Source organism: Manis pentadactyla, chromosome X (assembly GCF_030020395.1).
Source record: "Manis pentadactyla isolate mManPen7 chromosome X, mManPen7.hap1, whole genome shotgun sequence".
NCBI lineage: Eukaryota > Metazoa > Chordata > Mammalia > Pholidota > Manidae > Manis > Manis pentadactyla.
In genome coordinates this window covers 13,301,001-13,310,286 of record NC_080038.1, presented here as the reverse complement: position 1 = coordinate 13,310,286, position 9,286 = coordinate 13,301,001, and the positions used below count along the sequence as shown (strand labels likewise).

The following is a 9,286-nucleotide window of genomic DNA, read 5'->3' as shown; positions in this document are numbered from 1 at the left end:
CCATTTTAAAAATCAGAATTTTTTTTGCAGCTGAGTTGTATGAATTTTTTATATATTCTTGATATTAGGTGTCTTGCCAATGGGTTTCAGCCTTGGGCAAGTTCACTGTGGATTCAGTGTGACCAAAGAAATGACAGTAGAACATTCTTGGGGTGAAAGGGTTATACCCAACTTTATTTCCAGGTGGCAGGTCAATCACTAAAATCCCGTTCACTCAGAGCGAGTCTGCATGCAGCAAGGCAGTCTCTGCCTCTGGCATCTGCTCTGCTCTCCTGCAGCCTTTCAGCCGTGCCACTGTGTTGCCCAGAACACTGGGCAGAGTTCTTTATATAGAGTTAATAGCAACGTATTGCCCACATGTGTGTAGTGAGCTAGCCAACCAGGGCCAGGTGAGAATCCTGGCCACAGGAACTTTCATTTTATCCACATAGACCTTTATCAGATATATGGTTTGCAAATATTTTCTCCCATTCAGTAGGTTGCCTTTTCACTTTGTTGATGGTTTTCTTTGTTTTGCAGAAGCTTTTAATTTAATGTAGTTCCACTTGTTTATTTTTGCTTTTGTGGCTTTTGCTTTTGATGTCAGATTAAAAAAATTGTCACAAAGACTTACATCAATGTTAATGCATCCTAAAATGGCACTTGCTGTTTTACAATTTGTGGTCAACTAGGATGCCTAGATTTTATTTTAATATACTGACTTTATCCAGTGCTTATATTGTTAGCATTTAGGCTGTTCCTATTTACACTGTTAAGTTTTTAAAAATGTGAGTATAGGATTTTATATTTACCCCTCCTGCATTTTATCCTGCTAGTGTAGAGCAGCATTCCCCAAACTGTTCCTTAAAGACAGCTGAATGTTAATAGGTGCTTCATGAATACAGGGCTTTTCAGTCAGATGTTGAGGAAAGATCTTGATCTGGCACCTCCAGGGTTTCAATCCCAAAGATCTGTTTCACTTGACTTTGTTTTAAAACATGTTTCAAATATTTTCAGGTGTCAAGCCCACCTCTTTCTACAGTCCTGACCCTTACCTTGTGCATGGCCACCTTGCCCATTTACGAACCCTCCCAATGCACCTGCATCTGTCACCTCTGAGTCAGCATTGCCTCTCTACTCTGGGACTTCTCAGTGGGGACTGACTCTGCAATGTAGTATTTCTCATTTGCACAAGTGGAACCTTTTCTCCCCAAGCAACTTCTTTTACGACTAGTGTTTCAGAGAACACATTTTGGGAAACACCAGCCAATTTAGGCTCTTCATCGCAGCCTGTGGAGAGCTTTGCCTATTCTGCATTTGTCTTCCAGGTGATGAGTTCTCCATCCTAGCTTTGCTGTTATGGGCCGATGGGACAAGCCTGTGTCTTGCCAATGGGTTTCAGCCCTGGGCAAGTTCGCTGTGGATTCAGTGTGACCAAAGAAATTGACAGCAAAACGTTCTTGGGGTGAAAGGGTTATACCCAACTTTATTCTAGGTGGCAGGTCAATCACTAGGATCCCATTCACTCAGAGCAAGTCTGCAGGCAGCAAACTGGTCTCTGCCTCTGGGATCCTCTGTCCGCACAGCCGTCCTCTGGGCCTCTGTCCTCAGCGCTGCCACTACTCCAGCCTCTGCTCTGCTCTCCTGCAGCCTTGCAGCCCTGCCACCATGTCACCCAGAGCACTGGGCGGAGCTCTTTATATAGAGTCAACAGCCATGTATTGCCCACAGGTGTGCAGTGAGCTAGTCAACCAGGGCCAGATGAGAATCCTGGCCACAGGAACTCTCATTTTATCCACAGCCTGCTTTCCATAACTTCATTTTTGTTAATAAAAATGTTGAGCAGGATAGAGCTTGATAATGAATCTGGGGACATACCATTGAAAACCTCCTTCCAGGCTACCACTGATCTATTAAGTAGTCCTTTGAGTATGAAAGCTTTTTCATTTTGTCACATCCCTTGCTAAAAAAAAATTTAGATATACGCTGATAGGGCACTGGCCTGATTTCCCAGGCTTGATACTATTGGAAAATAAATGAGGCTATCACACTAATAAGGATGGCCAGCATCGAAAAGACTAAGAACAACAAATGCTGGCGAGGATGCAGAGAAAGGGGAACCCTCCTACACTGCTGTTGGGAATGTAAGCTAGTTCAACCATTGTGGAAAGTAATATGGAGGTTCCTCAAAACACTAAAAATAGAAATACCGTTTGACCCCGGAATCCCACTCCTTGGAATATACCCAAAGAATACAACTTCTCAGATTAAAAAAGACATATGCACCCCTATGTTTATCACAGCACTATTTACAATAGCCAAGATATGGAAGCAACCTAAGTGTCCATCAGTAGATGAATGGATAAAGAAGAGGTGGTACATATACACAATGGAATACCATTCAGCCATAAGAAAGAAACAAATCCTACCATTTGCAACAACATGGATGGAGCTGGAGGACATTATGCTCTGAAATAAGCCAGGTGGAGAAAGACATGCCAAATGATTTCCCTCATTTGTGGAGTATAACAATGAAGCAAAACTGAAGGAACAAAATGGCAGCAGACTCAGGGACTCCAAGAATGAACTAGTGGTTACCAAAGGGGAGGGGTGTGGGAGGGCGGGTGGGGAGGGAGGGAGAAGGGGACTGAGGGGTATTATGTTTAGTACACATGGTGTGGGGGATCACGGGGAGAACAGTGTAACACAGAGAAGGCACACAGTGGATCTCTGGCAACTTGCTGCACTGATGGACAGTGACTGCACTGGGGTATGGGTGGGGACTTGATAATATGGGTAAATGTAGTAACCACATTGTTTTTTCATGTGAAACCTTTATAAGAGTGTATATCAATCATACCTTCATAAAAATTGAAAAAAAAAGAAAAAGAAATGAGGCTAATGTAGCCCACGAATGCTGGCCTGCAGTGATCGCCAGATCCTTTTCTAAGGGCTCACAAGTACTGAGGGAGTTCTCTAAAAAAATATCCGAGGGCAGCTGTGCTCTTGTAGCTAACCCTCTCTTCCCCACCTTTCCCCCGTCCCCTCACCTTCTGTAGGAGTGCTCCATGAGCTATGTTGTTTTGTCACTTTTCTTATAGAATTTTACTTTAATTGCAAGACCTTAAGTCCTTCATTCTTTTTTTCTGAGATAAACCAAGTAGTACCAAAAAATTTACTAGTTATAGGCACTTGCCTCTAAAAGTATGAGACTGCAGCCTCTTGTGTGTTACAAAGTCTCAGCCTATCTCTGTAGGAAAAAATGAATGACATGCATGTTTCATAAATTTAAGAATGAGAAAAGTTTGCATAGGGTAGGTACCGAAGGCAGCAGAGGATTTCCATTCTGGTTCTGTAGCAAGATCTTGGGATATTGTTTTATTGTGGTTTAAGAATGGTGCCATTTCATATTATTATCCTCTTAGATGAAAAAATTTGTTCAGCTAATTTAATAATAGTTATTCTCCATGTGTTTTAATTAGGTAGAGTCTTAATGATCCTTTTACAGATACAGCGACAGAACTAGGGTTGAATAAATTTGTTTCTCTGAGAAGTGATTTCTAAGTAACTTATGTTTTGGGACTTTTATCACCAGAGTTTCTCCAAGGAGTCTTTCTGAGTTGTGATCTGTCACCAGATGGACTGGAGTGGCATTTATGCTTGAAGTCTATCAACAACTGTGTCCGTAGCCTTAGATACAACCTCAAGAAAGTTGCTTCCAAATCACGGAAACCTCCAGAGAAGACCCCTTCAACAGAGTCGAAGGCGGAAAATACTGAGGCAACTGACTGAAATGCCTGAATGTCAGCCCTCCTACTTTTTTTTTTTTTTTCTGTTGCATTATCCTGTATGTTTCCCAAGTTCTAATTTCAAAGTTGACTTGTTGCCATGGCAATGATAGTTTGGCATCCACACTGGAAGAAAGAGCCTTTTTCTATCCACCCAGGAAGCAGAATTACATTAGGAAGATGTGTAATGTCTCCTTTCGTGAGCAAAGTGATAACTAGTATTGTGTAAGAGCCTCTGATTAGGGAATGGTAGTAAGGTTGTAAAGGATGTTTTCATTGTTGTTTTAAGGTAGAATGAGATAATAGCACATTTAGTTCTTAATGACAGATAAAATCTAAGTGTCAGTGACCCAGATGGAGATAGTTGGGTAGAAAGCCAGTTGGATAGGCAGGCCATCCTGCTGAGCTTAGGAACCTACGGGAGGTAGACACTCAGTATCTGTCAAGTGAATCGTCACTACAGACCTTAAATCTAAGCTCCCCTGATTCAAAAGGGAAGTATCTCGTACTTAAAATCAAAACACCCATGCTGGCTTTCCTCAGTAGGGGATTGACATACTGTTTGACCTAAGCTTTCCAGAAGTGAGACCTATATTCTTTTGATTTTAATTAGCCCCTGATAATGCTTTGTCATAGAAGTTTGCTCAGTGTCAACATAGAAAATGATCTCAGGAGATTTTTTGGTTACATTGAAGTCATTTACATTTAAAAATACATCACAATGAATAAAAAGTCTGACCAGATTCACACACTTATTATTATTATTTTTTTGGTTTCTGAAATGCTTGAGTGAAAGTTTGACACATTTACCACATTTTCTGACTAATTCTACTAGTTGCAATGCATATAAATTTAAATCTTACAATGTTCAAATGAAAAAAAAGAACTGATAAAAAATTCTGTTACAAAAAAGGTATCTTAAAGGATATTGTCAGGAGTATTGGAGAACTAAATTCCCTTTTGCTCACTAGCAGTATTTTATTTCTAATTTAGGCATTTTATTTGAATGTTCTTGAATACTTCAGCGATAGAAAATACCGTAAAATTTCATTGTTTATCATTTGTGTTTATGACATGTGTTGTCAGTTATAATGCTTTCTCTCAGCTTTCAACCTACTGAACAGTCCTCAGTTACATTTGTTCTATAGCATTCTTAGTTACTGGTCAAAAAGCAGATGTTGTCCTTATATGAGTTCAGTCTTCAGTTACAGCCATTTGCTTGTGACTCATGGCTTTATCTTAGATAACTGACACTGAGTAACTTCGGTTTTTTTTTTTTTTGATAAGACAAAGAAAGAATTCAAAACAAGGTCGTAAGTGGGTCAAACAGTATATTTGTGTGAAAGTTGACAAGCCTGGTTATTTTTGTGAGTTGTGAGATAGTTTAAGATAGTTTTTTTTTTTGCATTTCCAAATGATCCAGGGTTTATTCAACAAATTAAAATTAATATTAAGCATAGTTTAAGATAGTTTTATAGGATCTGTTTAAAGAATAGATGCATATTTTCATTTGATAAATCTTAAAGTTAAGTCCAATTTACAGAGTATTCAGTGAAATATGGCATAGTTTTAGAATGATAAAAGATTTAATTTTTAAGACTGTTTTCTGAATAACTTTCTGTTAGCTGCTCTTAGCTTAAAACACTATAGTATTTCTACACGTATCTTTATATGTTTAGGCTATGCCTACAAAATAGTCTTAAAAGGTAGATAATTCAAGCCAAAAAAATCTTCCATAGAGGGCAAAAGAGTTTTCAAAGTTATTCAGGTTAATTCATCTAAGATAGTCCTAGTCTTTGGCTTCACCATTCAGTTTCACAAATAATTTTACAAACTACTGGTAATAGATCTAATATGGAAAAGCAAAATTATATCCTAGGCAAGATTAAATTTCAAATTGTATGTGCAGATTTCAAATTTGATTTGTATTTTGTGTTAAAAAGCATTTCCTGTATTAGAAACAAAATTATAAAACCAAACCTTCATATTTACAAAACTTTTTCAAGATTGATGTGGTTAATTTTATTACGGTGGTTGCTTATATGTTATTAGACTTGCCCTGTCCAATTCTATGATTTCACATTGTCCAATATATGTAGTCACTAGCCACATGTGGCTCTTGAGCACTTGAGATGTGGCTAATTAGAGGAGCTAAGTTTTAAATTTTATCTCATTTTAGCTAATTCAAACTTAAATTTAAATACCACCTGCTCTATTATTGGAAACCAGTTTAGAATGCCCCTCCCCCTTTAAAGTGCTCATAAAATAGTTCCCATGACTTGATTGAAATAACACACAATTTCTTTAAAATAACACTGATTGAGCAAAGTAAATTTCATTAAGGTGTTTCATATTTTATTTTAAAGCTAAATTAGACCTTCTCTGTCTTCAAAACTTCACAGCTTCTTTCTGTCATTGCATTAGTCCAGTGGTAAACATTTTCAATGTCAAAGACTTGTTTTTGATAATACATTTATCTCAATGTAGTGTTTTGAAACAAAATTAATAAACATTGAAATATTCTGAGTATGGATGCTTAGTGTTTTTTTTTTAATGGGGGTGATTTTGCAGAACTTTTACTAATGTCATCTACAGTGCTTTTTAAATTAGTGATAATATATTTTTCAGCCAGTTCCATAAATGTGGCATGGTTAGAATGTTTACTTTCTTGCTTGAGAAGCAAAACGGGATAGTTTAATTCAGAAACAATAATTTACTATTGTGGGTGTAATTGTAAGGATACTGAAAATTTTAGGAGTGTTTTGTCCTTCCTAGGTAAAATGAGTGTTACTACAGCATATTATCATTTTATACTGTAATATTTATTGAAGTATATGGTAATATTTTTATTTTGGTCAGCAAGGCTTAGATTTTCAACTCTGGTTTTCACTTTTCTTTAAAGGCCAAACTCACATCGGGGAGAGTAGAATGTCTGCAGCATTCTGACAGTGGCGATCAAATCGTATGTTCACTGTCCTTTGGGAGTAAAGCCCTTGTCACTCCTTCCTTCACCCTTGTTCCAACTCTCAATACATTAAATTTGCAATACCCTTTTTCATCATGATAAAATATCTGCTCATCTACTTTGAGACGAAATCATTGGTAATCTCAAATAATTAGTAGTATTAATTTGGACGATTGATGGATGACAGGTACAAATCTCTACACCAACACAGGTGGGCAAGAAATATTATTCTTCTGTAACAACTGAATTTCTAGGTTGATTACACATCTTCCAGATGCTCCCTACCAACCCTCTGGTCAGATGGGGCCTGGGGCCGAGGTGGGTGGGGCTCGGCTTCCTCTCTCTGGCAACTTGGCAACTCCCAACTTTTTCCAGACAGGCTCTGATTGAGAGGGGCCAGGGGCCATTCTCAGCCTGGGTTGGGTCGATCCCCAGCCTGGGTGTCGGGGGCACGCGGCTGGGCGCGGATGCGGGCTTTGACTTGGGGGTCGCCCTGCCCACTCGCCTCTGGCCCCTCCTCCCGGAATTCCTCCCGCCCTTTGGTCAGGTGGGGCCGGGATACGGAGGCTGACGCAGCACCTGGCGGCGCGTGCGCAGAACAGGCTCTAGAGCCAGCACCCGTCCTAGCTCCTCGTTGAGGACCTGCAGCTGCACTGCGCAGCGAGCCCCAGGTCAGAGAGCGCCCCGGCCTTGTTGCGCAGAAGAGCCAAGCCGCTGGCTGGGAACACCACGTGGGCTCTGCAGGTAGGAACTCAGTGGGCCAAGGTGCTCCCACTTCTCAGCCACCGACAGATTCCTCTGCAATCCCTGTGGGGCAAGACCAGAGTCGGGGCTCCCACGAGGCGACCCACAATGCGGGGGGGCTGGCTGGCTGCCCTGGGCTCTCTTTTCCCTCTGGAGGAACTGGAGGCCCAGGGGAAGCCTCCCCGTGGCGCTGCGCGGGCCGGTGGAGGGCAGTGCGGTCCGCTTGTAGCCGCTCTCTGCACCTGCTGATGTGTCTGTCTAGGTCTCTGGTGCAGGGGTGCTTTGCCCTCATGCCCGTGCCCGCGGGTTCTCTCGGGGATGTCTTGTCCAAGAATAGTTGTTGGTTGTTCTTGTGAGGGGAGGAAGTCAGGAACCAATTATGTGGCCGTCTTGGGACGCTACCCTTTGCTTCTAAGTTTTAGGGGTCTTACAGAGTGCCAAGGTGGCGGAGAGGGTTTCGGAATCAGGCTATTGTCATTTTTCTTAGCCGTCATCAGCTGGGATACCTATTTGTCCCCCCTGGTCTATGGTCATTGGCCTCAAGCCCTTCTTAGTCCTGTAGGGACTCATCTAGATGGAGCAGCTCCTGTCTCTGCTCCTTCCAGGCCTCCCTCAAGCTCATGGGACTCGGTTTGCTGCCACTTCATTATTTTGTGTCACAGGAAACAGGTTTTATCCAGTTTTTCACATACTTCCACGCAGGACCAGCTACATAATTTGCAGGGCCCAGTGCTAAATGATGAATTTAGTTTTGATACTATTTAAACAGCTTTCATTTTTTAACGCTTCACAGTTTTATTTTGGGATTATTGTAGATTTACAGAAAAATTTCAAAAAATAGTACAGAGAGTTCTCATATACCCTTCACCCAGCTTCTTCTAATGTTAACAGCTTTCATAACCATGGTACAAAAAACTCAAATTAACATTGGTACAATACAATTAACTCCAGACTTTATATTTCACTGGGTTTTCCACTAAAGCTCTTTTTCACTTTCAGAATTCAACCCACGATCCCATATTGCATTTAACTCTCGTGTCTCCTTAGTCTCCTTCACTCTGGCATTTCTCAGTCTTACTTTGGTTTTCCTGACCATAACAATTGTGAAGAGTACTGGTCAGTCATTTTATACCATGTGCCTCAGTTTGGGTCTGATGTGTCCTCATGAAAACACTGAGGTTATGCATTCTTGGGAAAAGCACCCAGAGCTAATGTGCTCTTCCAAGCTTTTTGAGGTTTACAGTAAAACAGCTGCAAGCAGGTTCCGTGGTTCGCCCCAGATCATGTTGCTGCTAGCACCAAAGCTGGGACTAGACCTCAAGTCTCACTTTTATGCTCGGGTTGTTAGCATAAGGTTCTAAGTCCTTTCACCTATTTTCCAATGCTACTGAATTATTCAGCAGTTGCCTTCTAGGATTGAGACCCCCAGGTCCTCCTTTGGGTCCTGCACAATGAAGTGGGGGAAAAGGGAGGCTGGGCAGTGGACAGAAATCCTAGGAGAAAAATCGTTCTTTCAGACACCCCAGTGGAGTGCTTGCTCAGTGTCCCTGCTGCTTCGTGACCAGTGTGTGCCAGGTCTCAACTCAGCACCACCACCTCTCCCCTCTACAGTCTCTGCTTTGCAGAAGAGCAGCCGAGAACCACATTTCCAAGAACACTTCCAGGAACCACATTTCTCAGTATGGTTCCAGTTTCGAGTTTGTTGATGAGAGGAACTTGAATGAAATTTGAAGGCAAAAGAAAAGGAGAAGCCATTTTTCTCCACATGGGCAGATGTGAGATTTATGGAAGCTTCCTGAAGAACTCATAT

General features: G+C 41.2%; 1 protein-coding gene across 6 annotated transcripts in view; it reads left to right on the top strand.

The window, feature by feature from the left end:
* Window positions 1-7,332: 7,332 nt before the first annotated feature.
* Window positions 7,333-9,286, top strand: part of RAI2 (retinoic acid induced 2) — a 347,676-nt gene continuing 345,722 nt past the window's right edge. For 3 of the 6 annotated variants that reach the window (XM_036912882.2, XM_036912883.2, XM_036912881.2), the window contains exon 1: window positions 7,343-7,476. The gene's annotated coding sequence lies outside the window, so the exon portion shown is untranslated. Of the gene's footprint in view, window positions 7,477-9,286 lie in introns of all 6 variants that reach the window. The other 3 variants (XM_036912887.2, XM_036912886.2, XM_036912885.2) reach the window with 2 other exon arrangements.